We start from the raw sequence: 25,746 nt of genomic DNA, 5'->3' as shown, positions 1-25,746 counted from the left end.
CTTATGATGTTCTCTAGATATGCATGGAGCTGTCCATACATCAGAGTGGATTAAGTCAAAGCAATTTTCATAAATAGTACTTGATCTAGGGAACACACTCTTGCAATGTTTGCCTAGGATACAAGCCTCACAATCACTTTTAAAGAAAATACTAGGAAGCATGATGTTCAAAGCACGAGAATGGGGATGTCCTAATCTAGCATGCCATAATACATCTTTAGGTAAAGTAGAAATGGAATTTAGAGCATAAGATAAATCGGCTGAGAGCTTAGTGTCTTCAAGTAAGTACAAGTCTCCCTTGGTTACACCTTTGCCAAGCAACCTACTAGTTTCAATATCCTGAAAGTAGACATCATTAGGAGTGAAAGTAACACTACAATTCAAGTCATTAGTGGCTCTTTTAACTGATAACAAGTTAGAGGTAAAACTAGGCATGTAGAAAGCTTTAGAATCTTTATCAAATAGCCTAAGATCACCTACACCTTTGATTGGTACTTTCTCTCCATTAGCTATCATAACATTTCCTAGGGCAGGAACAATATTTTTAATTAAGCTAAGATCACTAATCATGTGGTGACTTGCCCCTGAATCTATAACCAATGGTTTTGTAATTTTAGGTTCAGTTAAAGCATTCAGCAAGATACCACAAGTGGAGGCATGTAAAGAGGTACCAAGTGTGTTACCAGCATTGTCTTTGAGGAGTTTGATGAGAGCCTCAATGTCAGAGCGCCTGATGACTTCATCTTGATTGTTCCTCAAGGTCAGGTTGCCACTAGACGTCATTGCTTTGCCTTCACCACCTGCTGGAGCTGGGCGCATGCTTGCTGGAGTAGATGGCTCTCCCATGTCACCAGAGAAGTTGGCTCTTGTATCATTGTAGTTGGCTCTGAACTTCTGTGGCTTGAGGTGAGGATGGAGGATCCAGCACTTGTCCTTTCCATGGCCTCTCTTCTTGCAATGATCGCATGTCCACACCTTCTATTCTTCAGTCTTGTAGGTACCTTTATTTGCAACTCCTTCAGCTTGGTTTGCAAGTACCAAGTCTCGCTTGCCTCCAAAGAGCCCCACTGATCCTTGTTCTTTTTGAATCCGAGCACACACTTCTTCAAGGGATGGGAGTTCCTTGTCTCTTAGGATATGCTTGATGAGGTCATTGTATCCAGGGTTGAGAGTAGAGAGAAGAGCAAACACCTTGTCTTGTTCTCTCCTTTCATTCAACACATCTGGATCAATGGTTGCTGGCCTTAGCATCTCTAGCTCAGCCCACAGGGATCTAAACTTCCCAAAGTGTTTATCAAAGTCATTGTCCTCTTGACTTAGAGTATTGATAGCCTCTTGACCTCAAACACCCTACTGATGTTGGACTGGTTTCCATAGACCTTCTTGAGTGTATCCCATAGGTCTTTGGAGGTTTCACAGTAGCCATAAGCTTCCTGGAGTGGAGCATCAAGGCTGGACTGAAGAATAGACAGCACCATGAGGTCCTCTTGATTCTTCTTCTTGTCGCCAGCTTCACTCACCACCACTTCTCTACCATCCTCTCCTAGGGTTGTTTTCTTTGGGTTCTTGCCTTCTTCAACAATATCCCAGTAGCCTCTGCCACCAAGAGCTGTCTTAGCAAGTCTTGCCCACAACAGGTAGTTAGCTCCCTTAAGGGTAGCTGGAATCACAAACATTTTTTTATTTTCTCCAGAATCCATCAAGAACAACTCAAGAACAGTTCAAGAATGGTGAGAGAAAATAGAAAATATTTTTGTAAGAAATAATCAGAGTAAAGGTTTGCGGAAGAAATAGGTTTCAAGAGCTTAATAGCTCTGATACCATGTGAGAATTAGTGATTTATGAGATGGTTTATGTGATAAGATCAAAGAGATTAAGGAGTTTGAGTAAAAATAGGAAAGAGAGAGAGAGTATTGCAAATGAGAGAATATGAAGAAGGAATCTCTTATTCCATTGCTTGATTTGTTTATGGGAACATCCCATATATATAAAGAGGTTACAAGTACATGAGATATAATAAACTAGACAAATAATAAACAAGGTGAGAAGAGGACAAGTCTGATCTTGTGCAGGCTGGTCCCGGACAGTGACATGTCCTAAACATCTCCATTGACTTGGAACCTTAACCAACCCATGTGAGCTGATCCTTCATGTGCCATCTGCACACTCCAACGGCTCTCTCTCTTGTTTGTCCCACACAGCAAAAGACATCTCCTTCTGATTATTGTGATTCAGTTTCCTTATCTTTGTCTTGTACTTCACCTAGGGGACAGACTTGGAACACAAGGCAACACAGCTCATGCTTCATTTGAACTCGCCTAATTCCCTCTTGTTTCTTATTGTTTCATTTCCATATCTTATTGCTTCATCTTCATACACTCTAGATATTTATTGCTTCATCTTCACAATACCAGCACTAATGCACCGGATCCCATCAGAACTCCGCAGTGAAGCGTGCTTGGGCGAGAGTAGTACTAGGATTGGTGACCTCCCGGGAAGTCCTCGTGTTGCACTCCTTTTTATTTTTTTATTTTTTTTCAGCCTAAAACGAGTCCAAACTTGAAAACCTCATAACTTTTGAACCGTGAGGAACTACGTCGCCCATAGCACCATTTCGGAAAGCCCCAGAATCCACGATGGGCGATGAATAGACGGCGTAATTTTTTGGGCTCAAATTCAGCCGTTTTGACCCTCAAACGGGCTGCGGAAAGTTAAGGCACGTAAAAAAGATCGAAAGCGGATTCTCAGGGTGTTTTTGATGCTTTCTTAACACCATTAACCTCGACGCACTTTTTCACTCGAAACAAAACGGCCAGAAAATCATGTGGGCCCCACGGCCTTGCACTTGGATTGGCCGAGAAAAGGATATATAGAAACGAGAGTGATGTACTGACGGGTGCGATCATACCAGCACTAATGCACCGGATCCCATCAGAACTCCGCAGTGAAGCGTGCTTGGGCGAGAGTAGTACTAGGATTGGTGACCTCCCGGGAAGTCCTCGTGTTGCACTCCTTTTTATTTTTTTATTTTTTTTTCAGCCTAAAACGAGTCCAAACTTGAAAACCTCATAACTTTTGAACCGTGAGGAACTACGTCGCCCATAGCACCATTTCGGAAAGCCCCAGAATCCACGATGGGTGGTGATTAGACGGCGTAATTTTTCGGGCTCAAATTCAGCCGTTTTGACCCTCAAACGGGCTGCAGAAAGTTATGGCACGTAAAAAAGATCGAAAGCGGATTCTCAGGGTGTTTTTGATGCTTTCTTAACACCATTAACCTCGACGCACTTTTTCGCTCGAAACAAAACGGCCAGAAAATCATGTGGGCCCCACGGCCTTGCACTTGGATTGGCCGCAAAAAGGATATATAGAAACGAGAGTGATGTACTGACGGGTGCGATCATACCAGCACTAATGCACCGGATCCCATCAGAACTCCGCAGTGAAGCGTGCTTGGGCGAGAGTAGTACTAGGATTGGTGACCTCCCGGGAAGTCCTCGTGTTGCACTCCTTTTTATTTTTTTACTTTTTTTTCAGCCTAAAACGAGTCCAAACTTGAAAACCTCATAACTTTTGAACCGTGAGGAACTACGTCGCCCATAGCACCATTTCGGAAAGCCCCAGAATCCACGATGGGTGGTGATTAGACGGCGTAATTTTTCGGGCTCAAATTCAGCCGTTTTGACCCTCAAACGGGCTGCAGAAAGTTATGGCACGTAAAAAAGATCGAAAGCGGATTCTCAGGGTGTTTTTGATGCTTTCTTAACACCATTAACCTCGACGCACTTTTTCGCTCGAAACAAAACGGCCAGAAAATCATGTGGGCCCCACGGCCTTGCACTTGGATTGGCCGCAAAAATGATATATAGAAACGAGAGTGATGTACTGACGGGTGCGATCATACCAGCACTAATGCACCGGATCCCATCAGAACTCCGCAGTGAAGCGTGCTTGGGCGAGAGTAGTACTAGGATTGGTGACCTCCCGGGAAGTCCTCGTGTTGCACTCCTTTTTATTTTTTACTTTTTTTTCAGCCTAAAACGAGTCCAAACTTGAAAACCTCATAACTTTTGAACCGTGAGGAACTACGTCGCCCATAGCACCATTTCGGAAAGCCCCAGAATCCACGATGGGCGGTGATTAGACGGCGTAAATTTTCGGGCTCAAATTCAGCCGTTTTGACCCTCAAACGGGCTGCAGAAAGTTATGGCACGTAAAAAAGATCGAAAGCGGATTCTCAGGGTGTTTTGATGCTTTCTTAACACCATTAACCTCGACGCACTTTTTCGCTCGAAACAAAACGGCCAGAAAATCATGTGGGCCCCACGGCCTTGCACTTGGATTGGCCGCGAAAAGGATATATAGAAACGAGAGTGATGTACTGACGGGTGCGATCATACCAGCACTAATGCACCGGATCCCATCAGAACTCCGCAGTGAAGCGTGCTTGGGCGAGAGTAGTACTAGGATTGGTGACCTCCCGGGAAGTCCTCGTGTTGCACTCCTTTTTATTTTTTTTATTTTTTTTCAGCCTAAAACGAGTCCAAACTTGAAAACCTCATAACTTTTGAACCGTGAGGAACTACGTCGCCCATAGCACCATTTCGGAAAGCCCCAGAATCCACGATGGGCGATGAATAGACGGCGTAATTTTTTGGGCTCAAATTCAGCCGTTTTGACCCTCAAACGGGCTGCGGAAAGTTAAGGCACGTAAAAAAGATCGAAAGCGGATTCTCAGGGTGTTTTTGATGCTTTCTTAACACCATTAACCTCGACGCACTTTTTCGCTCGAAACAAAACGGCCAGAAAATCATGTGGGCCCCACGGCCTTGCACTTGGATTGGCCGAGAAAAGGATATATAGAAACGAGAGTGATGTACTGACGGGTGCGATCATACCAGCACTAATGCACCGGATCCCATCAGAACTCCGCAGTGAAGCGTGCTTGGGCGAGAGTAGTACTAGGATTGGTGACCTCCCGGGAAGTCCTCGTGTTGCACTCCTTTTTATTTTTTTACTTTTTTTTCAGCCTAAAACGAGTCCAAACTTGAAAACCTCATAACTTTTGAACCGTGAGGAACTACGTCGCCCATAGCACCATTTCGGAAAGCCCCAGAATCCACGATGGGCGGTGAATAGACGGCGTAATTTTTTGGGCTCAAATTCAGCCGTTTTGACCCTCAAACGGGCTGCGGAAAGTTAAGGCACGTAAAAAAGATCGAAAGCGGATTCTCAGGGTGTTTTTGATGCTTTCTTAACACCATTAACCTCGACGCACTTTTTCGCTCGAAACAAAACGGCCAGAAAATCATGTGGGCCCCACGGCCTTGCACTTGGATTGGCCGAGAAAAGGATATATAGAAACGAGAGTGATGTACTGACGGGTGCGATCATACCAGCACTAATGCACCGGATCCCATCAGAACTCCGCAGTGAAGCGTGCTTGGGCGAGAGTAGTACTAGGATTGGTGACCTCCCGGGAAGTCCTCGTGTTGCACTCCTTTTTATTTTTTTACTTTTTTTTCAGCCTAAAACGAGTCCAAACTTGAAAACCTCATAACTTTTGAACCGTGAGGAACTACGTCGCCCATAGCACCATTTCGGAAAGCCCCAGAATCCACGATGGGCGGTGATTAGACGGCGTAATTTTTCGGGCTCAAATTCAGCCGTTTTGACCCTCAAACGGGCTGCAGAAAGTTATGGCACGTAAAAAAGATCGAAAGCGGATTCTCAGGGTGTTTTTGATGCTTTCTTAACACCATTAACCTCGACGCACTTTTTCGCTCGAAACAAAACGGCCAGAAAATCATGTGGGCCCCACGGCCTTGCACTTGGATTGGCCGCGAAAAGGATATATAGAAACGAGAGTGATGTACTGACGGGTGCGATCATACCAGCACTAATGCACCGGATCCCATCAGAACTCCGCAGTGAAGCGTGCTTGGGCGAGAGTAGTACTAGGATTGGTGACCTCCCGGGAAGTCCTCGTGTTGCACTCCTTTTTATTTTTTTATTTTTTTTCAGCCTAAAACGAGTCCAAACTTGAAAACCTCATAACTTTTGAACCGTGAGGAACTACGTCGCCCATAGCACCATTTCGGAAAGCCCCAGAATCCACGATGGGCGGTGATTAGACGGCGTAATTTTTCGGGCTCAAATTCAGCCGTTTTGACCCTCAAACGGGCTGCAGAAAGTTATGGCACGTAAAAAAGATCGAAAGCGGATTCTCAGGGTGTTTTTGATGCTTTCTTAACACCATTAACCTCGACGCACTTTTTCGCTCGAAACAAAACGGCCAGAAAATCATGTGGGCCCCACGGCCTTGCACTTGGATTGGCCGAAAAAAGGATATATAGAAACGAGAGTGATGTACTGACGGGTGCGATCATACCAGCACTAATGCACCGGATCCCATCAGAACTCCGCAGTGAAGCGTGCTTGGGCGAGAGTAGTACTAGGATTGGTGACCTCCCGGGAAGTCCTCGTGTTGCACTCCTTTTTTTTTTTTTTTTTTTTTCAGCCTAAAACGAGTCCAAACTTGAAAACCTCATAACTTTTGAACCGTGAGGAACTACGTCGCCCATAGCACCATTTCGGAAAGCCCCAGAATCCACGATGGGCGGTGAATAGACGGCGTAAATTTTCGGGCTCAAATTCAGCCGTTTTGACCCTCAAACGGGCTGCAGAAAGTTATGGCACATAAAAAAGATCGAAAGCGGATTCTCAGGGTGTTTTGATGCTTTCTTAACACCATTAACCTCGACGCACTTTTTCGCTCGAAACAAAACGGCCAGAAAATCATGTGGGCCCCACGGCCTTGCACTTGGATTGGCCGCGAAAAGGATATATAGAAACGAGAGTGATGTACTGACGGGTGCGATCATACCAGCACTAATGCACCGGATCCCATCAGAACTCCGCAGTGAAGCGTGCTTGGGCGAGAGTAGTACTAGGATTGGTGACCTCCCGGGAAGTCCTCGTGTTGCACTCCTTTTTATTTTTTTATTTTTTTTTCAGCCTAAAACGAGTCCAAACTTGAAAACCTCATAACTTTTGAACCGTGAGGAACTACGTCGCCCATAGCACCATTTCGGAAAGCCCCAGAATCCACGATGGGCGATGAATAGACGGCGTAATTTTTTGGGCTCAAATTCAGCCGTTTTGACCCTCAAACGGGCTGCGGAAAGTTAAGGCACGTAAAAAAGATCGAAAGCGGATTCTCAGGGTGTTTTTGATGCTTTCTTAACACCATTAACCTCGACGCACTTTTTCACTCGAAACAAAACGGCCAGAAAATCATGTGGGCCCCACGGCCTTGCACTTGGATTGGCCGAGAAAAGGATATATAGAAACGAGAGTGATGTACTGACGGGTGCGATCATACCAGCACTAATGCACCGGATCCCATCAGAACTCCGCAGTGAAGCGTGCTTGGGCGAGAGTAGTACTAGGATTGGTGACCTCCCGGGAAGTCCTCGTGTTGCACTCCTTTTTATTTTATTTTTTTTTTCAGCCTAAAACGAGTCCAAACTTGAAAACCTCATAACTTTTGAACCGTGAGGAACTACGTCGCCCATAGCACCATTTCGGAAAGCCCCAGAATCCACGATGGGCGGTGATTAGACGGCGTAATTTTTCGGGCTCAAATTCAGCCGTTTTGACCCTCAAACGGGCTGCAGAAAGTTATGGCACGTAAAAAAGATCGAAAGCGGATTCTCAGGGTGTTTTTGATGCTTTCTTAACACCATTAACCTCGACGCACTTTTTCGCTCGAAACAAAACGGCCAGAAAATCATGTGGGCCCCACGGCCTTGCACTTGGATTGGCCGCGAAAAGGATATATAGAAACGAGAGTGATGTACTGACGGGTGCGATCATACCAGCACTAATGCACCGGATCCCATCAGAACTCCGCAGTGAAGCGTGCTTGGGCGAGAGTAGTACTAGGATTGGTGACCTCCCGGGGAGGCCTCGTGTTGCGCTACTTTTTATTTTTTATTTTTTTTTCAGCCTAAAACGAGTCCAAACTTGAAAACCTCATAACTTTTGAACCGTGAGGAACTACGTCGCCCATAGCACCATTTCGGAAAGCCCCAGAATCCACGATGGGCGATGAATAGACGGCGTAATTTTTCGGGCTCAAATTCAGCCGTTTTGACCCTCAAACGGGCTGCGGAAAGTTAAGGCACGTAAAAAAGATCGAAAGCGGATTCTCAGGGTGTTTTTGATGCTTTCTTAACACCATTAACCTCGACGCACTTTTTCGCTCGAAACAAAACGGCCAGAAAATCATGTGGGCCCCACGGCCTTGCACTTGGATTGGCCGAGAAAAGGATATATAGAAACGAGAGTGATGTACTGACGGGTGCGATCATACCAGCACTAATGCACCGGATCCCATCAGAACTCCGCAGTGAAGCGTGCTTGGGCGAGAGTAGTACTAGGATTGGTGACCTCCCGGGAAGTCCTCGTGTTGCACTCCTTTTTATTTTTTTATTTTTTTTCAGCCTAAAACGAGTCCAAACTTGAAAACCTCATAACTTTTGAACCGTGAGGAACTACGTCGCCCATAGCACCATTTCGGAAAGCCCCAGAATCCACGATGGGCGGTGATTAGACGGCGTAATTTTTCGGGCTCAAATTCAGCCGTTTTGACCCTCAAACGGGCTGCAGAAAGTTATGGCACGTAAAAAAGATCGAAAGCGGATTCTCAGGGTGTTTTTGATGCTTTCTTAACACCATTAACCTCGACGCACTTTTTCGCTCGAAACAAAACGGCCAGAAAATCATGTGGGCCCCACGGCCTTGCACTTGGATTGGCCGCAAAAATGATATATAGAAACGAGAGTGATGTACTGACGGGTGCGATCATACCAGCACTAATGCACCGGATCCCATCAGAACTCCGCAGTGAAGCGTGCTTGGGCGAGAGTAGTACTAGGATTGGTGACCTCCCGGGAAGTCCTCGTGTTGCACTCCTTTTTATTTTTTTATTTTTTTTTCAGCCTAAAACGAGTCCAAACTTGAAAACCTCATAACTTTTGAACCGTGAGGAACTACGTCGCCCATAGCACCATTTCGGAAAGCCCCAGAATCCACGATGGGCGGTGATTAGACGGCGTAATTTTTCGGGCTCAAATTCAGCCGTTTTGACCCTCAAACGGGCTGCAGAAAGTTATGGCACGTAAAAAAGATCGAAAGCGGATTCTCAGGGTGTTTTTGATGCTTTCTTAACACCATTAACCTCGACGCACTTTTTCGCTCGAAACAAAACGGCCAGAAAATCATGTGGGCCCCACGGCCTTGCACTTGGATTGGCCGCGAAAAGGATATATAGAAACGAGAGTGATGTACTGACGGGTGCGATCATACCAGCACTAATGCACCGGATCCCATCAGAACTCCGCAGTGAAGCGTGCTTGGGCGAGAGTAGTACTAGGATTGGTGACCTCCCGGGAAGTCCTCGTGTTGCACTCCTTTTTATTTTTTTATTTTTTTTTCAGCCTAAAACGAGTCCAAACTTGAAAACCTCATAACTTTTGAACCGTGAGGAACTACGTCGCCCATAGCACCATTTCGGAAAGCCCCAGAATCCACGATGGGCGATGAATAGACGGCGTAATTTTTCGGGCTCAAATTAAGCCGTTTTGACCCTCAAACGGGCTGCAGAAAGTTAAGGCACGTAAAAAAGATCGAAAGCGGATTCTCAGGGTGTTTTTGATGCTTTCTTAACACCATTAACCTCGACGCACTTTTTCGCTCGAAACAAAACGGCCAGAAAATCATGTGGGCCCCACGGCCTTGCACTTGGATTGGCCGAGAAAAGGATATATAGAAACGAGAGTGATGTACTGACGGGTGCGATCATACCAGCACTAATGCACCGGATCCCATCAGAACTCCGCAGTGAAGCGTGCTTGGGCGAGAGTAGTACTAGGATTGGTGACCTCCCGGGAAGTCCTCGTGTTGCACTCCTTTTTATTTTTTTATTTTTTTTCAGCCTAAAACGAGTCCAAACTTGAAAACCTCATAACTTTTGAACCGTGAGGAACTACGTCGCCCATAGCACCATTTCGGAAAGCCCCAGAATCCACGATGGGCGGTGAATAGACGGCGTAATTTTTCGGGCTCAAATTCAGCCGTTTTGACCCTCAAACGGGCTGCAGAAAGTTATGGCACGTAAAAAAGATCGAAAGCGGATTCTCAGGGTGTTTTTGATGCTTTCTTAACACCATTAACCTCGACGCACTTTTTCGCTCGAAACAAAACGGCCAGAAAATCATGTGGGCCCCACGGCCTTGCACTTGGATTGGCCGAGAAAAGGATATATAGAAACGAGAGTGATGTACTGACGGGTGCGATCATACCAGCACTAATGCACCGGATCCCATCAGAACTCCGCAGTGAAGCGTGCTTGGGCGAGAGTAGTACTAGGATTGGTGACCTCCCGGGAAGTCCTCGTGTTGCACTCCTTTTTATTTTTTTATTTTTTTTCAGCCTAAAACGAGTCCAAACTTGAAAACCTCATAACTTTTGAACCGTGAGGAACTACGTCGCCCATAGCACCATTTCGGAAAGCCCCAGAATCCACGATGGGCGGTGATTAGACGGCGTAATTTTTCGGGCTCAAATTCAGCCGTTTTGACCCTCAAACGGGCTGCAGAAAGTTATGGCACGTAAAAAAGATCGAAAGCGGATTCTCAGGGTGTTTTTGATGCTTTCTTAACACCATTAACCTCGACGCACTTTTTCGCTCGAAACAAAACGGCCAGAAAATCATGTGGGCCCCACGGCCTTGCACTTGGATTGGCCGCGAAAAGGATATATAGAAACGAGAGTGATGTACTGACGGGTGCGATCATACCAGCACTAATGCACCGGATCCCATCAGAACTCCGCAGTGAAGCGTGCTTGGGCGAGAGTAGTACTAGGATTGGTGACCTCCCGGGAAGTCCTCGTGTTGCACTCCTTTTTATTTTTTTATTTTTTTTTCAGCCTAAAACGAGTCCAAACTTGAAAACCTCATAACTTTTGAACCGTGAGGAACTACGTCGCCCATAGCACCATTTCGGAAAGCCCCAGAATCCACGATGGGCGGTGATAGACGGCGTAATTTTTCGGGCTCAAATTCAGCCGTTTTGACCCTCAAACGGGCTGCAGAAAGTTATGGCACGTAAAAAAGATCGAAAGCGGATTCTCAGGGTGTTTTTGATGCTTTCTTAACACCATTAACCTCGACGCACTTTTTCGCTCGAAACAAAACGGCCAGAAAATCATGTGGGCCCCACGGCCTTGCACTTGGATTGGCCGAGAAAAGGATATATAGAAACGAGAGTGATGTACTGACGGGTGCGATCATACCAGCACTAATGCACCGGATCCCATCAGAACTCCGCAGTGAAGCGTGCTTGGGCGAGAGTAGTACTAGGATTGGTGACCTCCCGGGAAGTCCTCGTGTTGCACTCCTTTTTATTTTTTTATTTTTTTTCAGCCTAAAACGAGTCCAAACTTGAAAACCTCATAACTTTTGAACCGTGAGGAACTACGTCGCCCATAGCACCATTTCGGAAAGCCCCAGAATCCACGATGGGCGGTGATTAGACGGCGTAATTTTTCGGGCTCAAATTCAGCCGTTTTGACCCTCAAACGGGCTGCAGAAAGTTATGGCACGTAAAAAAGATCGAAAGCGGATTCTCAGGGTGTTTTTGATGCTTTCTTAACACCATTAACCTCGACGCACTTTTTCGCTCGAAACAAAACGGCCAGAAAATCATGTGGGCCCCACGGCCTTGCACTTGGATTGGCCGCAAAAGGATATATAGAAACGAGAGTGATGTACTGACGGGTGCGATCATACCAGCACTAATGCACCGGATCCCATCAGAACTCCGCAGTGAAGCGTGCTTGGGCGAGAGTAGTACTAGGATTGGTGACCTCCCGGGAAGTCCTCGTGTTGCACTCCTTTTTATTTTTTTATTTTTTTTCAGCCTAAAACGAGTCCAAACTTGAAAACCTCATAACTTTTGAACCGTGAGGAACTACGTCGCCCATAGCACCATTTCGGAAAGCCCCAGAATCCACGATGGGCGGTGATTAGACGGCGTAAATTTTCGGGCTCAAATTCAGCCGTTTTGACCCTCAAACGGGCTGCAGAAAGTTATGGCACGTAAAAAAGATCGAAAGCGGATTCTCAGGGTGTTTTTGATGCTTTCTTAACACCATTAACCTCGACGCACTTTTTCGCTCGAAACAAAACGGCCAGAAAATCATGTGGGCCCCACGGCCTTGCACTTGGATTGGCCGCGAAAAGGATATATAGAAACGAGAGTGATGTACTGACGGGTGCGATCATACCAGCACTAATGCACCGGATCCCATCAGAACTCCGCAGTGAAGCGTGCTTGGGCGAGAGTAGTACTAGGATTGGTGACCTCCCGGGAAGTCCTCGTGTTGCACTCCTTTTTATTTTTTTATTTTTTTTCAGCCTAAAACGAGTCCAAACTTGAAAACCTCATAACTTTTGAACCGTGAGGAACTACGTCGCCCATAGCACCATTTCGGAAAGCCCCAGAATCCACGATGGGCGGTGAATAGACGGCGTAATTTTTTGGGCTCAAATTAAGCCGTTTTGACCCTCAAATGGGCTGCAGAAAGTTAAGGCACGTAAAAAAGATCGAAAGCGGATTCTCAGGGTGTTTTTGATGCTTTCTTAACACCATTAACCTCGACGCACTTTTTCGCTCGAAACAAAACGGCCAGAAAATCATGTGGGCCCCACGGCCTTGCACTTGGATTGGCCGAGAAAAGGATATATAGAAACGAGAGTGATGTACTGACGGGTGCGATCATACCAGCACTAATGCACCGGATCCCATCAGAACTCCGCAGTGAAGCGTGCTTGGGCGAGAGTAGTACTAGGATTGGTGACCTCCCGGGAAGTCCTCGTGTTGCACTCCTTTTTATTTTTTTATTTTTTTTTCAGCCTAAAACGAGTCCAAACTTGAAAACCTCATAACTTTTGAACCGTGAGGAACTACGTCGCCCATAGCACCATTTCGGAAAGCCCCAGAATCCACGATGGGCGGTGAATAGACGGCGTAATTTTTCGGGCTCAAATTCAGCCGTTTTGACCCTCAAACGGGCTGCAGAAAGTTATGGCACGTAAAAAAGATCGAAAGCGGATTCTCAGGGTGTTTTTGATGCTTTCTTAACACCATTAACCTCGACGCACTTTTTCGCTCGAAACAAAACGGCCAGAAAATCATGTGGGCCCCACGGCCTTGCACTTGGATTGGCCGAGAAAAGGATATATAGAAACGAGAGTGATGTACTGACGGGTGCGATCATACCAGCACTAATGCACCGGATCCCATCAGAACTCCGCAGTGAAGCGTGCTTGGGCGAGAGTAGTACTAGGATTGGTGACCTCCCGGGAAGTCCTCGTGTTGCACTCCTTTTTATTTTTTTATTTTTTTTCAGCCTAAAACGAGTCCAAACTTGAAAACCTCATAACTTTTGAACCGTGAGGAACTACGTCGCCCATAGCACCATTTCGGAAAGCCCCAGAATCCACGATGGGCGGTGATTAGACGGCGTAATTTTTCGGGCTCAAATTCAGCCGTTTTGACCCTCAAACGGGCTGCAGAAAGTTATGGCACGTAAAAAAGATCGAAAGCGGATTCTCAGGGTGTTTTTGATGCTTTCTTAACACCATTAACCTCGACGCACTTTTTCGCTCGAAACAAAACGGCCAGAAAATCATGTGGGCCCCACGGCCTTGCACTTGGATTGGCCGAAAAGGATATATAGAAACGAGAGTGATGTACTGACGGGTGCGATCATACCAGCACTAATGCACCGGATCCCATCAGAACTCCGCAGTGAAGCGTGCTTGGGCGAGAGTAGTACTAGGATTGGTGACCTCCCGGGAAGTCCTCGTGTTGCACTCCTTTTTATTTTTTTATTTTTTTTTCAGCCTAAAACGAGTCCAAACTTGAAAACCTCATAACTTTTGAACCGTGAGGAACTACGTCGCCCATAGCACCATTTCGGAAAGCCCCAGAATCCACGATGGGCAGTAATTAGACGGCGTAATTTTTCGGGCTCAAATTCAGCCGTTTTGACCCTCAAACGGGCTGCAGAAAGTTATGGCACGTAAAAAAGATCGAAAGCGGATTCTCAGGGTGTTTTTGATGCTTTCTTAACACCATTAACCTCGACGCACTTTTTCGCTCGAAACAAAACGGCCAGAAAATCATGTGGGCCCCACGGCCTTGCACTTGGATTGGCCGAAAAGGATATATAGAAACGAGAGTGATGTACTGACGGGTGCGATCATACCAGCACTAATGCACCGGATCCCATCAGAACTCCGCAGTGAAGCGTGCTTGGGCGAGAGTAGTACTAGGATTGGTGACCTCCCGGGAAGTCCTCGTGTTGCACTCCTTTTTATTTTTTTATTTTTTTTTCAGCCTAAAACGAGTCCAAACTTGAAAACCTCATAACTTTTGAACCGTGAGGAACTACGTCGCCCATAGCACCATTTCGGAAAGCCCCAGAATCCACGATGGGCGGTGATTAGACGGCGTAATTTTTCGGGCTCAAATTCAGCCGTTTTGACCCTCAAACGGGCTGCAGAAAGTTATGGCACGTAAAAAAGATCGAAAGCGGATTCTCAGGGTGTTTTTGATGCTTTCTTAACACCATTAACCTCGACGCACTTTTTCGCTCGAAACAAAACGGCCAGAAAATCATGTGGGCCCCACGGCCTTGCACTTGGATTGGCCGCGAAAAGGATATATAGAAACGAGAGTGATGTACTGACGGGTGCGATCATACCAGCACTAATGCACCGGATCCCATCAGAACTCCGCAGTGAAGCGTGCTTGGGCGAGAGTAGTACTAGGATTGGTGACCTCCCGGGAAGTCCTCGTGTTGCACTCCTTTTTATTTTTTTATTTTTTTTCAGCCTAAAACGAGTCCAAACTTGAAAACCTCATAACTTTTGAACCGTGAGGAACTACGTCGCCCATAGCACCATTTCGGAAAGCCCCAGAATCCACGATGGGCGGTGAATAGACGGCGTAATTTTTCGGGCTCAAATTCAGCCGTTTTGACCCTCAAACGGGCTGCAGAAAGTTATGGCACGTAAAAAAGATCGAAAGCGGATTCTCAGGGTGTTTTTGATGCTTTCTTAACACCATTAACCTCGACGCACTTTTTCGCTCGAAACAAAACGGCCAGAAAATCATGTGGGCCCCACGGCCTTGCACTTGGATTGGCCGAGAAAAGGATATATAGAAACGAGAGTGATGTACTGACGGGTGCGATCATACCAGCACTAATGCACCGGATCCCATCAGAACTCCGCAGTGAAGCGTGCTTGGGCGAGAGTAGTACTAGGATTGGTGACCTCCCGGGAAGTCCTCGTGTTGCACTCCTTTTTATTTTTTTATTTTTTTTCAGCCTAAAACGAGTCCAAACTTGAAAACCTCATAACTTTTGAACCGTGAGGAACTACGTCGCCCATAGCACCATTTCGGAAAGCCCCAGAATCCACGATGGGCGGTGAATAGACGGCGTAATTTTTCGGGCTCAAATTCAGCCGTTTTGACCCTCAAACGGGCTGCAGAAAGTTATGGCACGTAAAAAAGATCGAAAGCGGATTCTCAGGGTGTTTTTGATGCTTTCTTAACACCATTAACCTCGACGCACTTTTTCGCTCGAAACAAAACGGCCAGAAAATCATGTGGGCCCCACGGCCTTGCACTTGGATTGGCCGAGAAAAGGATATATAGAAACGAGAGTGATGTACTGACGGGTGCGATCATACCAGCACTAATGCACCGGATCCCATCAGAACTCCGCAGTGAAGCGTGCTTGGGCGAGAGTAGTACTAGGATTGGTGACCTCCCGGGAAGTCCTCGTGTTGCACTCCTTTTTATTTTTTTATTTTTTTTTCAGCCTAAAACGAGTCCAAACTTGAAAACCTCATAACTTTTGAACCGTGAGGAACTACGTCGCCCATAGCACCATTTCGGAAAGCCCCAGAATCCACGATGGGCGGTGATTAGACGGCGTAAATTTTCGGGCTCAAATTCAGCCGTTTTGACCCTCAAACGGGCTGCAGAAAGTTATGGCACGTAAAAAAGATCGAAAGCGGATTCTCAGGGTGTTTTTGATGCTTTCTTAACACCATTAACCTCGACGCACTTTTTCGCTCGAAACAAAACGGCCAGAAAATCATGTGGGCCCCACGGCCTTGCACTTGGATTGGCCGCGAAAAGGATATATAGAAACGAGAGTGATGTACTGACGGGTGCGATCATACCAGCACTAATGCACCGGATCCCATCAGAACTCCGCAGTGAAGCGTGCTTGGGCGAGAGTAGTACTAGGATTGGTGACCTCCCGGGAAGTCCTCGTGTTGCACTCCTTTTTATTTTTTTATTTTTTTTTCAGCCTAAAACGAGTCCAAACTTGAAAACCTCATAACTTTTGAACCGTGAGGAACTACGTCGCCCATAGCACCATTTCGGAAAGCCCCAGAATCCACGATGGGCGGTGAATAGACGGCGTAATTTTTCGGGCTCAAATTCAGCCGTTTTGACCCTCAAACGGGCTGCAGAAAGTTAAGGCACGTAAAAAAGATCGAAAGCGGATTCTCAGGGTGTTTTTGATGCTTTCTTAACACCATTAACCTCGACGCACTTTTTCGCTCGAAACAAAACGGCCAGAAAATCATGTGGGCCCCACGGCCTTGCACTTGGATTGGCCGAGAAAAGGATATATAGAAACGAGAGTGATGTACTGACGGGTGCGATCATACCAGCACTAATGCACCGGATCCCATCAGAACTCCGCAGTGAAGCGTGCTTGGGCGAGAGTAGTACTAGGATTGGTGACCTCCCGGGAAGTCCTCGTGTTGCACTCCTTTTTATTTTTTTATTTTTTTTCAGCCTAAAACGAGTCCAAACTTGAAAACCTCATAACTTTTGAACCGTGAGGAACTACGTCGCCCATAGCACCATTTCGGAAAGCCCCAGAATCCACGATGGGCGGTGAATAGACGGCGTAATTTTTCGGGCTCAAATTCAGCCGTTTTGACCCTCAAACGGGCTGCAGAAAGTTATGGCACGTAAAAAAGATCGAAAGCGGATTCTCAGGGTGTTTTTGATGCTTTCTTAACACCATTAACCTCGACGCACTTTTTCGCTCGAAACAAAACGGCCAGAAAATCATGTGGGCCCCACGGCCTTGCACTTGGATTGGCCGAGAAAAGGATATATAGAAACGAGAGTGATGTACTGACGGGTGCGATCATACCAGCACTAATGCACCGGATCCCATCAGAACTCCGCAGTGAAGCGTGCTTGGGCGAGAGTAGTACTAGGATTGGTGACCTCCCGGGAAGTCCTCGTGTTGCACTCCTTTTTATTTTTTTATTTTTTTTCAGCCTAAAACGAGTCCAAACTTGAAAACCTCATAACTTTTGAACCGTGAGGAACTACGTCGCCCATAGCACCATTTCGGAAAGCCCCAGAATCCACGATGGGCGGTGAATAGACGGCGTAATTTTTCGGGCTCAAATTCAGCCGTTTTGACCCTCAAACGGGCTGCAGAAAGTTATGGCACGTAAAAAAGATCGAAAGCGGATTCTCAGGGTGTTTTTGATGCTTTCTTAACACCATTAACCTCGACGCACTTTTTCGCTCGAAACAAAACGGCCAGAAAATCATGTGGGCCCCACGGCCTTGCACTTGGATTGGCCGCGAAAAGGATATATAGAAACGAGAGTGATGTACTGACGGGTGCGATCATACCAGCACTAATGCACCGGATCCCATCAGAACTCCGCAGTGAAGCGTGCTTGGGCGAGAGTAGTACTAGGATTGGTGACCTCCCGGGAAGTCCTCGTGTTGCACTCCTTTTTATTTTTTTATTTTTTTTCAGCCTAAAACGAGTCCAAACTTGAAAACCTCATAACTTTTGAACCGTGAGGAACTACGTCGCCCATAGCACCATTTCGGAAAGCCCCAGAATCCACGATGGGCGGTGAATAGACGGCGTAATTTTTCGGGCTCAAATTCAGCCGTTTTGACCCTCAAACGGGCTGCAGAAAGTTATGGCACGTAAAAAAGATCGAAAGCGGATTCTCAGGGTGTTTTTGATGCTTTCTTAACACCATTAACCTCGACGCACTTTTTCGCTCGAAACAAAACGGCCAGAAAATCATGTGGGCCCCACGGCCTTGCACTTGGATTGGCCGAGAAAAGGATATATAGAAACGAGAGTGATGTACTGACGGGTGCGATCATACCAGCACTAATGCACCGGATCCCATCAGAACTCCGCAGTGAAGCGTGCTTGGGCGAGAGTAGTACTAGGATTGGTGACCTCCCGGGAAGTCCTCGTGTTGCACTCCTTTTTATTTTTTTATTTTTTTTTCAGCCTAAAACGAGTCCAAACTTGAAAACCTCATAACTTTTGAACCGTGAGGAACTACGTCGCCCATAGCACCATTTCGGAAAGCCCCAGAATCCACGATGGGCGGTGATAGACGGCGTAATTTTTCGGGCTCAAATTCAGCCGTTTTGACCCTCAAACGGGCTGCAGAAAGTTATGGCACGTAAAAAAGATCGAAAGCGGATTCTCAGGGTGTTTTTGATGCTTTCTTAACACCATTAACCTCGACGCACTTTTTCGCTCGAAACAAAACGGCCAGAAAATCATGTGGGCCCCACGGCCTTGCACTTGGATTGGCCGAGAAAAGGATATATAGAAACGAGAGTGATGTACTGACGGGTGCGATCATACCAGCACTAATGCACCGGATCCCATCAGAACTCCGCAGTGAAGCGTGCTTGGGCGAGAGTAGTACTAGGATTGGTGACCTCCCGGGAAGTCCTCGTGTTGCACTCCTTTTTATTTTTTTATTTTTTTTCAGCCTAAAACGAGTCCAAACTTGAAAACCTCATAACTTTTGAACCGTGAGGAACTACGTCGCCCATAGCACCATTTCGGAAAGCCCCAGAATCCACGATGGGCGGTGAATAGACGGCGTAATTTTTCGGGCTCAAATTCAGCCGTTTTGACCCTCAAACGGGCTGCAGAAAGTTATGGCACGTAAAAAAGATCGAAAGCGGATTCTCAGGGTGTTTTTGATGCTTTCTTAACACCATTAACCTCGACGCACTTTTTCGCTCGAAACAAAACGGCCAGAAAATCATGTGGGCCCCACGGCCTTGCACTTGGATTGGCCGAGAAAAGGATATATAGAAACGAGAGTGATGTACTGACGGGTGCGATCATACCAGCACTAATGCACCGGATCCCATCAGAACTCCGCAGTGAAGCGTGCTTGGGCGAGAGTAGTACTAGGATTGGTGACCTCCCGGGAAGTCCTCGTGTTGCACTCCTTTTTATTTTTTTATTTTTTTTTCAGCCTAAAACGAGTCCAAACTTGAAAACCTCATAACTTTTGAACCGTGAGGAACTACGTCGCCCATAGCACCATTTCGGAAAGCCCCAGAATCCACGATGGGCGGTGAATAGACGGCGTAATTTTTCGGGCTCAAATTCAGCCGTTTTGACCCTCAAACGGGCTGCAGAAAGTTATGGCACGTAAAAAAGATCGAAAGCGGATTCTCAGGGTGTTTTTGATGCTTTCTTAACACCATTAACCTCGACGCACTTTTTCGCTCGAAACAAAACGGCCAGAAAATCATGTGGGCCCCACGGCCTTGCACTTGGATTGGCCGAGAAAAGGATATATAGAAACGAGAGTGATGTACTGACGGGTGCGATCATACCAGCACTAATGCACCGGATCCCATCAGAACTCCGCAGTGAAGCGTGCTTGGGCGAGAGTAGTACTAGGATTGGTGACCTCCCGGGAAGTCCTCGTGTTGCACTCCTTTTTATTTTTTTATTTTTTTTCAGCCTAAAACGAGTCCAAACTTGAAAACCTCATAACTTTTGAACCGTGAGGAACTACGTCGCCCATAGCACCATTTCGGAAAGCCCCAGAATCCACGATGGGCGGTGAATAGACGGCGTAATTTTTCGGGCTCAAATTCAGCCGTTTTGACCCTCAAACGGGCTGCAGAAAGTTATGGCACGTAAAAAAGATCGAAAGCGGATTCTCAGGGTGTTTTTGATGCTTTCTTAACACCATTAACCTCGACGCACTTTTTCGCTCGAAACAAAACGGCCAGAAAATCATGTGGGCCCCACGGCCTTGCACTTGGATTGGCCGCGAAAAGGATATATAGAAACGAGAGTGATGTACTGACGGGTGCGATCATACCAGCACTAATGCACCGGATCCCATCAGAACTCCGCAGTGAAGCGTGCTTGGGCGAGAGTAGTACTAGGATTGGTGACCTCCCGGGAAGTCCTCGTGTTGCACTCCTTTTTATTTTTTTATTTTTTTTCAGCCTAAAACGAGTCCAAACTTGAAAACCTCATAACTTTTGAACCGTGAGGAACTACGTCGCCCATAGCACCATTTCGGAAAGCCCCAGAATCCACGATGGGCGGTGAATAGACGGCGTAATTTTTCGGGCTCAAATTCAGCCGTTTTGACCCTCAAACGGGCTGCAGAAAGTTATGGCACGTAAAAAAGATCGAAAGCGGATTCTCAGGGTGTTTTTGATGCTTTCTTAACACCATTAACCTCGACGCACTTTTTCGCTCGAAACAAAACGGCCAGAAAATCATGTGGGCCCCACGGCCTTGCACTTGGATTGGCCGAGAAAAGGATATATAGAAACGAGAGTGATGTACTGACGGGTGCGATCATACCAGCACTAATGCACCGGATCCCATCAGAACTCCGCAGTGAAGCGTGCTTGGGCGAGAGTAGTACTAGGATTGGTGACCTCCCGGGAAGTCCTCGTGTTGCACTCCTTTTTATTTTTTATTTTTTTTTCAGCCTAAAACGAGTCCAAACTTGAAAACCTCATAACTTTTGAACCGTGAGGAACTACGTCGCCCATAGCACCATTTCGGAAAGCCCCAGAATCCACGATGGGCGGTGAATAGACGGCGTAATTTTTCGGGCTCAAATTCAGCCGTTTTGACCCTCAAACGGGCTGCAGAAAGTTATGGCACGTAAAAAAGATCGAAAGCGGATTCTCAGGGTGTTTTTGATGCTTTCTTAACACCATTAACCTCGACGCACTTTTTCGCTCGAAACAAAACGGCCAGAAAATCATGTGGGCCCCACGGCCTTGCACTTGGATTGGCCGAGAAAAGGATATATAGAAACGAGAGTGATGTACTGACGGGTGCGATCATACCAGCACTAATGCACCGGATCCCATCAGAACTCCGCAGTGAAGCGTGCTTGGGCGAGAGTAGTACTAGGATTGGTGACCTCCCGGGAAGTCCTCGTGTTGCACTCCTTTTTATTTTTTTATTTTTTTTCAGCCTAAAACGAGTCCAAACTTGAAAACCTCATAACTTTTGAACCGTGAGGAACTACGTCGCCCATAGCACCATTTCGGAAAGCCCCAGAATCCACGATGGGCGGTGAATAGACGGCGTAATTTTTCGGGCTCAAATTCAGCCGTTTTGACCCTCAAACGGGCTGCAGAAAGTTATGGCACGTAAAAAAGATCGAAAGCGGATTCTCAGGGTGTTTTTGATGCTTTCTTAACACCATTAACCTCGACGCACTTTTTCGCTCGAAACAAAACGGCCAGAAAATCATGTGGGCCCCACGGCCTTGCACTTGGATTGGCCGAGAAAAGGATATATAGAAACGAGAGTGATGTACTGACGGGTGCGATCATACCAGCACTAATGCACCGGATCCCATCAGAACTCCGCAGTGAAGCGTGCTTGGGCGAGAGTAGTACTAGGATTGGTGACCTCCCGGGAAGTCCTCGTGTTGCACTCCTTTTTATTTTTTTATTTTTTTTCAGCCTAAAACGAGTCCAAACTTGAAAACCTCATAACTTTTGAACCGTGAGGAACTACGTCGCCCATAGCACCATTTCGGAAAGCCCCAGAATCCACGATGGGCGGTGAATAGACGGCGTAATTTTTCGGGCTCAAATTCAGCCGTTTTGACCCTCAAACGGGCTGCAGAAAGTTATGGCACGTAAAAAAGATCGAAAGCGGATTCTCAGGGTGTTTTTGATGCTTTCTTAACACCATTAACCTCGACGCACTTTTTCGCTCGAAACAAAACGGCCAGAAAATCATGTGGGCCCCACGGCCTTGCACTTGGATTGGCCGAGAAAAGGATATATAGAAACGAGAGTGATGTACTGACGGGTGCGATCATACCAGCACTAATGCACCGGATCCCATCAGAACTCCGCAGTGAAGCGTGCTTGGGCGAGAGTAGTACTAGGATTGGTGACCTCCCGGGAAGTCCTCGTGTTGCACTCCTTTTTATTTTTTTATTTTTTTTCAGCCTAAAACGAGTCCAAACTTGAAAACCTCATAACTTTTGAACCGTGAGGAACTACGTCGCCCATAGCACCATTTCGGAAAGCCCCAGAATCCACGATGGGCGGTGATTAGACGGCGTAAATTTTCGGGCTCAAATTCAGCCGTTTTGACCCTCAAACGGGCTGCAGAAAGTTATGGCACGTAAAAAAGATCGAAAGCGGATTCTCAGGGTGTTTTTGATGCTTTCTTAACACCATTAACCTCGACGCACTTTTTCGCTCGAAACAAAACGGCCAGAAAATCATGTGGGCCCCACGGCCTTGCACTTGGATTGGCCGAGAAAAGGATATATAGAAACGAGAGTGATGTACTGACGGGTGCGATCATACCAGCACTAATGCACCGGATCCCATCAGAACTCCGCAGTGAAGCGTGCTTGGGCGAGAGTAGTACTAGGATTGGTGACCTCCCGGGAAGTCCTCGTGTTGCACTCCTTTTTATTTTTTTATTTTTTTTCAGCCTAAAACGAGTCCAAACTTGAAAACCTCATAACTTTTGAACCGTGAGGAACTACGTCGCCCATAGCACCATTTCGGAAAGCCCCAGAATCCACGATGGGCGGTGAATAGACGGCGTAATTTTTCGGGCTCAAATTCAGCCGTTTTGACCCTCAAACGGGCTGCAGAAAGTTAAGGCACGTAAAAAAGATCGAAAGCGGATTCTCAGGGTGTTTTTGATGCTTTCTTAACACCATTAACCTCGACGCACTTTTTCGCTCGAAACAAAACGGCCAGAAAATCATGTGGGCCCCACGGCCTTGCACTTGGATTGGCCGAGAAAAGGATATATAGAAACGAGAGTGATGTACTGATGGGTGCGATCATACCAGCACTAATGCACCGGATCCCATCAGAACTCCGCAGTGAAGCGTGCTTGGGCGAGAGTAGTACTAGGATTGGTGACCTCCCGGGAAGTCCTCGTGTTGCACTCCTTTTTATTTTTTTATTTTTTTTCAGCCTAAAACGAGTCCAAACTTGAAAACCTCATAACTTTTGAACCGTGAGGAACTACGTCGCCCATAGCACCATTTCGGAAAGCCCCAGAATCCACGATGGGCGGTGAATAGACGGCGTAATTTTTCGGGCTCAAATTCAGCCGTTTTGACCCTCAAACGGGCTGCAGAAAGTTATGGCACGTAAAAAAGATCGAAAGCGGATTCTCAGGGTGTTTTTGATGCTTTCTTAACACCATTAACCTCGACGCACTTTTTCGCTCGAAACAAAACGGCCAGAAAATCATGTGGGCCCCACGGCCTTGCACTTGGATTGGCCGAGAAAAGGATATATAGAAACGAGAGTGATGTACTGACGGGTGCGATCATACCAGCACTAATGCACCGGATCCCATCAGAACTCCGCAGTGAAGCGTGCTTGGGCGAGAGTAGTACTAGGATTGGTGACCTCCCGGGAAGTCCTCGTGTTGCACTCCTTTTTATTTTTTTATTTTTTTTTCAGCCTAAAACGAGTCCAAACTTGAAAACCTCATAACTTTTGAACCGTGAGGAACTACGTCGCCCATAGCACCATTTCGGAAAGCCCCAGAATCCACGATGGGCGGTGAATAGACGGCGTAATTTTTCGGGCTCAAATTCAGCCGTTTTGACCCTCAAACGGGCTGCAGAAAGTTATGGCACGTAAAAAAGATCGAAAGCGGATTCTCAGGGTGTTTTTGATGCTTTCTTAACACCATTAACCTCGACGCACTTTTTCGCTCGAAACAAAACGGCCAGAAAATCATGTGGGCCCCACGGCCTTGCACTTGGATTGGCCGAGAAAAGGATATATAGAAACGAGAGTGATGTACTGACGGGTGCGATCATACCAGCACTAATGCACCGGATCCCATCAGAACTCCGCAGTGAAGCGTGCTTGGGCGAGAGTAGTACTAGGATTGGTGACCTCCCGGGAAGTCCTCGTGTTGCACTCCTTTTTATTTTTTTATTTTTTTTCAGCCTAAAACGAGTCCAAACTTGAAAACCTCATAACTTTTGAACCGTGAGGAACTACGTCGCCCATAGCACCATTTCGGAAAGCCCCAGAATCCACGATGGGCGGTGAATAGACGGCGTAATTTTTCGGGCTCAAATTCAGCCGTTTTGACCCTCAAACGGGCTGCAGAAAGTTATGGCACGTAAAAAAGATCGAAAGCGGATTCTCAGGGTGTTTTTGATGCTTTCTTAACACCATTAACCTCGACGCACTTTTTCGCTCGAAACAAAACGGCCAGAAAATCATGTGGGCCCCACGGCCTTGCACTTGGATTGGCCGAGAAAAGGATATATAGAAACGAGAGTGATGTACTGACGGGTGCGATCATACCAGCACTAATGCACCGGATCCCATCAGAACTCCGCAGTGAAGCGTGCTTGGGCGAGAGTAGTACTAGGATTGGTGACCTCCCGGGAAGTCCTCGTGTTGCACTCCTTTTTATTTTTTTATTTTTTTTCAGCCTAAAACGAGTCCAAACTTGAAAACCTCATAACTTTTGAACCGTGAGGAACTACGTCGCCCATAGCACCATTTCGGAAAGCCCCAGAATCCACGATGGGCGGTGAATAGACGGCGTAATTTTTCGGGCTCAAATTCAGCCGTTTTGACCCTCAAACGGGCTGCAGAAAGTTATGGCACGTAAAAAAGATCGAAAGCGGATTCTCAGGGTGTTTTTGATGCTTTCTTAACACCATTAACCTCGACGCACTTTTTCGCTCGAAACAAAACGGCCAGAAAATCATGTGGGCCCCACGGCCTTGCACTTGGATTGGCCGAGAAAAGGATATATAGAAACGAGAGTGATGTACTGACGGGTGCGATCATACCAGCACTAATGCACCGGATCCCATCAGAACTCCGCAGTGAAGCGTGCTTGGGCGAGAGTAGTACTAGGATTGGTGACCTCCCGGGAAGTCCTCGTGTTGCACTCCTTTTTATTTTTTTTTTTTTTTCAGCCTAAAACGAGTCCAAACTTGAAAACCTCATAACTTTTGAACCGTGAGGAACTACGTCGCCCATATCACCATTTCGGAAAGCCCCAGAATCCACGATGGGCGGTGAATAGACGGCGTAATTTTTCGGGCTCAAATTCAGCCGTTTTGACCCTCAAACGGGCTGCAGAAAGTTATGGCACGTAAAAAAGATCGAAAGCGGATTCTCAGGGTGTTTTTGATGCTTTCTTAACACCATTAACCTCGACGCACTTTTTCGCTCGAAACAAAACGGCCAGAAAATCATGTGGGGCCCATGGCCTTGCACTTGGATTGGCCAAGAAAAGGATATATAGAAACGA

The 25,746-nt window shown here is 46.7% G+C and overlaps 46 non-coding genes and 1 pseudogene across 46 annotated transcripts; all 47 read left to right on the top strand.

Moving 5' to 3' along the window:
• Nucleotides 1-2,397: 2,397 nt before the first annotated feature.
• On the top strand, nt 2,398-2,511 carry LOC125598745 (annotated as a pseudogene).
• Nucleotides 2,512-2,894: 383 nt separating this feature from the next.
• Nucleotides 2,895-3,013, top strand: LOC125598700. Its single transcript, XR_007332631.1, has one exon. It is a non-coding gene; the product is annotated as a 5S ribosomal RNA (ribosomal RNA).
• A 379-nt stretch (nt 3,014-3,392) lies between these two features.
• On the top strand, nt 3,393-3,511 carry LOC125598699. The gene has a single exon (XR_007332630.1). It is a non-coding gene; the product is annotated as a 5S ribosomal RNA (ribosomal RNA).
• Nucleotides 3,512-3,890: 379 nt separating this feature from the next.
• Nucleotides 3,891-4,009, top strand: LOC125598698. Its single transcript, XR_007332629.1, has one exon. It is a non-coding gene; the product is annotated as a 5S ribosomal RNA (ribosomal RNA).
• A 377-nt stretch (nt 4,010-4,386) lies between these two features.
• On the top strand, nt 4,387-4,505 carry LOC125598697. Its single transcript, XR_007332628.1, has one exon. It is a non-coding gene; the product is annotated as a 5S ribosomal RNA (ribosomal RNA).
• A 379-nt stretch (nt 4,506-4,884) lies between these two features.
• LOC125598696 lies at nt 4,885-5,003 on the top strand. Its single transcript, XR_007332627.1, has one exon. It is a non-coding gene; the product is annotated as a 5S ribosomal RNA (ribosomal RNA).
• Nucleotides 5,004-5,382: 379 nt separating this feature from the next.
• Nucleotides 5,383-5,501, top strand: LOC125598695. The gene has a single exon (XR_007332626.1). It is a non-coding gene; the product is annotated as a 5S ribosomal RNA (ribosomal RNA).
• A 379-nt stretch (nt 5,502-5,880) lies between these two features.
• LOC125598693 lies at nt 5,881-5,999 on the top strand. The gene has a single exon (XR_007332624.1). It is a non-coding gene; the product is annotated as a 5S ribosomal RNA (ribosomal RNA).
• Nucleotides 6,000-6,377: 378 nt separating this feature from the next.
• LOC125598692 lies at nt 6,378-6,496 on the top strand. Its single transcript, XR_007332623.1, has one exon. It is a non-coding gene; the product is annotated as a 5S ribosomal RNA (ribosomal RNA).
• A 376-nt stretch (nt 6,497-6,872) lies between these two features.
• Nucleotides 6,873-6,991, top strand: LOC125598691. The gene has a single exon (XR_007332622.1). It is a non-coding gene; the product is annotated as a 5S ribosomal RNA (ribosomal RNA).
• A 379-nt stretch (nt 6,992-7,370) lies between these two features.
• Nucleotides 7,371-7,489, top strand: LOC125598690. The gene has a single exon (XR_007332621.1). It is a non-coding gene; the product is annotated as a 5S ribosomal RNA (ribosomal RNA).
• A 377-nt stretch (nt 7,490-7,866) lies between these two features.
• LOC125598742 lies at nt 7,867-7,985 on the top strand. Its single transcript, XR_007332673.1, has one exon. It is a non-coding gene; the product is annotated as a 5S ribosomal RNA (ribosomal RNA).
• A 378-nt stretch (nt 7,986-8,363) lies between these two features.
• Nucleotides 8,364-8,482, top strand: LOC125598689. The gene has a single exon (XR_007332620.1). It is a non-coding gene; the product is annotated as a 5S ribosomal RNA (ribosomal RNA).
• Nucleotides 8,483-8,860: 378 nt separating this feature from the next.
• LOC125598688 lies at nt 8,861-8,979 on the top strand. Its single transcript, XR_007332619.1, has one exon. It is a non-coding gene; the product is annotated as a 5S ribosomal RNA (ribosomal RNA).
• Nucleotides 8,980-9,358: 379 nt separating this feature from the next.
• LOC125598687 lies at nt 9,359-9,477 on the top strand. Its single transcript, XR_007332618.1, has one exon. It is a non-coding gene; the product is annotated as a 5S ribosomal RNA (ribosomal RNA).
• Nucleotides 9,478-9,856: 379 nt separating this feature from the next.
• On the top strand, nt 9,857-9,975 carry LOC125598686. Its single transcript, XR_007332617.1, has one exon. It is a non-coding gene; the product is annotated as a 5S ribosomal RNA (ribosomal RNA).
• A 378-nt stretch (nt 9,976-10,353) lies between these two features.
• Nucleotides 10,354-10,472, top strand: LOC125598685. Its single transcript, XR_007332616.1, has one exon. It is a non-coding gene; the product is annotated as a 5S ribosomal RNA (ribosomal RNA).
• A 378-nt stretch (nt 10,473-10,850) lies between these two features.
• On the top strand, nt 10,851-10,969 carry LOC125598684. The gene has a single exon (XR_007332615.1). It is a non-coding gene; the product is annotated as a 5S ribosomal RNA (ribosomal RNA).
• Nucleotides 10,970-11,347: 378 nt separating this feature from the next.
• LOC125598682 lies at nt 11,348-11,466 on the top strand. The gene has a single exon (XR_007332613.1). It is a non-coding gene; the product is annotated as a 5S ribosomal RNA (ribosomal RNA).
• A 377-nt stretch (nt 11,467-11,843) lies between these two features.
• On the top strand, nt 11,844-11,962 carry LOC125598681. Its single transcript, XR_007332612.1, has one exon. It is a non-coding gene; the product is annotated as a 5S ribosomal RNA (ribosomal RNA).
• A 378-nt stretch (nt 11,963-12,340) lies between these two features.
• On the top strand, nt 12,341-12,459 carry LOC125598679. Its single transcript, XR_007332611.1, has one exon. It is a non-coding gene; the product is annotated as a 5S ribosomal RNA (ribosomal RNA).
• A 378-nt stretch (nt 12,460-12,837) lies between these two features.
• Nucleotides 12,838-12,956, top strand: LOC125598678. Its single transcript, XR_007332610.1, has one exon. It is a non-coding gene; the product is annotated as a 5S ribosomal RNA (ribosomal RNA).
• A 379-nt stretch (nt 12,957-13,335) lies between these two features.
• Nucleotides 13,336-13,454, top strand: LOC125598677. The gene has a single exon (XR_007332609.1). It is a non-coding gene; the product is annotated as a 5S ribosomal RNA (ribosomal RNA).
• Nucleotides 13,455-13,830: 376 nt separating this feature from the next.
• LOC125598676 lies at nt 13,831-13,949 on the top strand. The gene has a single exon (XR_007332608.1). It is a non-coding gene; the product is annotated as a 5S ribosomal RNA (ribosomal RNA).
• A 377-nt stretch (nt 13,950-14,326) lies between these two features.
• Nucleotides 14,327-14,445, top strand: LOC125598675. The gene has a single exon (XR_007332607.1). It is a non-coding gene; the product is annotated as a 5S ribosomal RNA (ribosomal RNA).
• A 379-nt stretch (nt 14,446-14,824) lies between these two features.
• Nucleotides 14,825-14,943, top strand: LOC125598674. Its single transcript, XR_007332606.1, has one exon. It is a non-coding gene; the product is annotated as a 5S ribosomal RNA (ribosomal RNA).
• A 378-nt stretch (nt 14,944-15,321) lies between these two features.
• Nucleotides 15,322-15,440, top strand: LOC125598673. The gene has a single exon (XR_007332605.1). It is a non-coding gene; the product is annotated as a 5S ribosomal RNA (ribosomal RNA).
• Nucleotides 15,441-15,818: 378 nt separating this feature from the next.
• LOC125598672 lies at nt 15,819-15,937 on the top strand. Its single transcript, XR_007332604.1, has one exon. It is a non-coding gene; the product is annotated as a 5S ribosomal RNA (ribosomal RNA).
• Nucleotides 15,938-16,316: 379 nt separating this feature from the next.
• Nucleotides 16,317-16,435, top strand: LOC125598670. Its single transcript, XR_007332602.1, has one exon. It is a non-coding gene; the product is annotated as a 5S ribosomal RNA (ribosomal RNA).
• A 379-nt stretch (nt 16,436-16,814) lies between these two features.
• LOC125598669 lies at nt 16,815-16,933 on the top strand. The gene has a single exon (XR_007332601.1). It is a non-coding gene; the product is annotated as a 5S ribosomal RNA (ribosomal RNA).
• Nucleotides 16,934-17,311: 378 nt separating this feature from the next.
• On the top strand, nt 17,312-17,430 carry LOC125598668. The gene has a single exon (XR_007332600.1). It is a non-coding gene; the product is annotated as a 5S ribosomal RNA (ribosomal RNA).
• Nucleotides 17,431-17,808: 378 nt separating this feature from the next.
• On the top strand, nt 17,809-17,927 carry LOC125598667. The gene has a single exon (XR_007332599.1). It is a non-coding gene; the product is annotated as a 5S ribosomal RNA (ribosomal RNA).
• A 378-nt stretch (nt 17,928-18,305) lies between these two features.
• Nucleotides 18,306-18,424, top strand: LOC125598666. Its single transcript, XR_007332598.1, has one exon. It is a non-coding gene; the product is annotated as a 5S ribosomal RNA (ribosomal RNA).
• Nucleotides 18,425-18,802: 378 nt separating this feature from the next.
• LOC125598665 lies at nt 18,803-18,921 on the top strand. The gene has a single exon (XR_007332597.1). It is a non-coding gene; the product is annotated as a 5S ribosomal RNA (ribosomal RNA).
• Nucleotides 18,922-19,299: 378 nt separating this feature from the next.
• Nucleotides 19,300-19,418, top strand: LOC125598664. Its single transcript, XR_007332596.1, has one exon. It is a non-coding gene; the product is annotated as a 5S ribosomal RNA (ribosomal RNA).
• Nucleotides 19,419-19,797: 379 nt separating this feature from the next.
• LOC125598663 lies at nt 19,798-19,916 on the top strand. The gene has a single exon (XR_007332595.1). It is a non-coding gene; the product is annotated as a 5S ribosomal RNA (ribosomal RNA).
• A 378-nt stretch (nt 19,917-20,294) lies between these two features.
• On the top strand, nt 20,295-20,413 carry LOC125598662. Its single transcript, XR_007332594.1, has one exon. It is a non-coding gene; the product is annotated as a 5S ribosomal RNA (ribosomal RNA).
• Nucleotides 20,414-20,791: 378 nt separating this feature from the next.
• On the top strand, nt 20,792-20,910 carry LOC125598661. The gene has a single exon (XR_007332593.1). It is a non-coding gene; the product is annotated as a 5S ribosomal RNA (ribosomal RNA).
• Nucleotides 20,911-21,288: 378 nt separating this feature from the next.
• Nucleotides 21,289-21,407, top strand: LOC125598659. Its single transcript, XR_007332591.1, has one exon. It is a non-coding gene; the product is annotated as a 5S ribosomal RNA (ribosomal RNA).
• A 378-nt stretch (nt 21,408-21,785) lies between these two features.
• On the top strand, nt 21,786-21,904 carry LOC125598658. Its single transcript, XR_007332590.1, has one exon. It is a non-coding gene; the product is annotated as a 5S ribosomal RNA (ribosomal RNA).
• A 378-nt stretch (nt 21,905-22,282) lies between these two features.
• LOC125598657 lies at nt 22,283-22,401 on the top strand. The gene has a single exon (XR_007332589.1). It is a non-coding gene; the product is annotated as a 5S ribosomal RNA (ribosomal RNA).
• Nucleotides 22,402-22,779: 378 nt separating this feature from the next.
• On the top strand, nt 22,780-22,898 carry LOC125598656. Its single transcript, XR_007332588.1, has one exon. It is a non-coding gene; the product is annotated as a 5S ribosomal RNA (ribosomal RNA).
• Nucleotides 22,899-23,276: 378 nt separating this feature from the next.
• On the top strand, nt 23,277-23,395 carry LOC125598655. The gene has a single exon (XR_007332587.1). It is a non-coding gene; the product is annotated as a 5S ribosomal RNA (ribosomal RNA).
• A 378-nt stretch (nt 23,396-23,773) lies between these two features.
• On the top strand, nt 23,774-23,892 carry LOC125598788. The gene has a single exon (XR_007332716.1). It is a non-coding gene; the product is annotated as a 5S ribosomal RNA (ribosomal RNA).
• A 379-nt stretch (nt 23,893-24,271) lies between these two features.
• Nucleotides 24,272-24,390, top strand: LOC125598787. The gene has a single exon (XR_007332715.1). It is a non-coding gene; the product is annotated as a 5S ribosomal RNA (ribosomal RNA).
• A 378-nt stretch (nt 24,391-24,768) lies between these two features.
• Nucleotides 24,769-24,887, top strand: LOC125598786. The gene has a single exon (XR_007332714.1). It is a non-coding gene; the product is annotated as a 5S ribosomal RNA (ribosomal RNA).
• Nucleotides 24,888-25,265: 378 nt separating this feature from the next.
• Nucleotides 25,266-25,384, top strand: LOC125598785. Its single transcript, XR_007332713.1, has one exon. It is a non-coding gene; the product is annotated as a 5S ribosomal RNA (ribosomal RNA).
• Nucleotides 25,385-25,746: the final 362 nt, after the last annotated feature.

This window comes from Brassica napus, unplaced genomic scaffold, assembly GCF_020379485.1.
Source record: "Brassica napus cultivar Da-Ae unplaced genomic scaffold, Da-Ae ScsIHWf_1749;HRSCAF=2379, whole genome shotgun sequence".
Lineage (NCBI taxonomy): Eukaryota > Viridiplantae > Streptophyta > Magnoliopsida > Brassicales > Brassicaceae > Brassica > Brassica napus.
The sequence above is the reverse complement of the archived record's forward strand: the minus strand, read 5'-3'. Positions and strand labels throughout refer to the sequence as shown.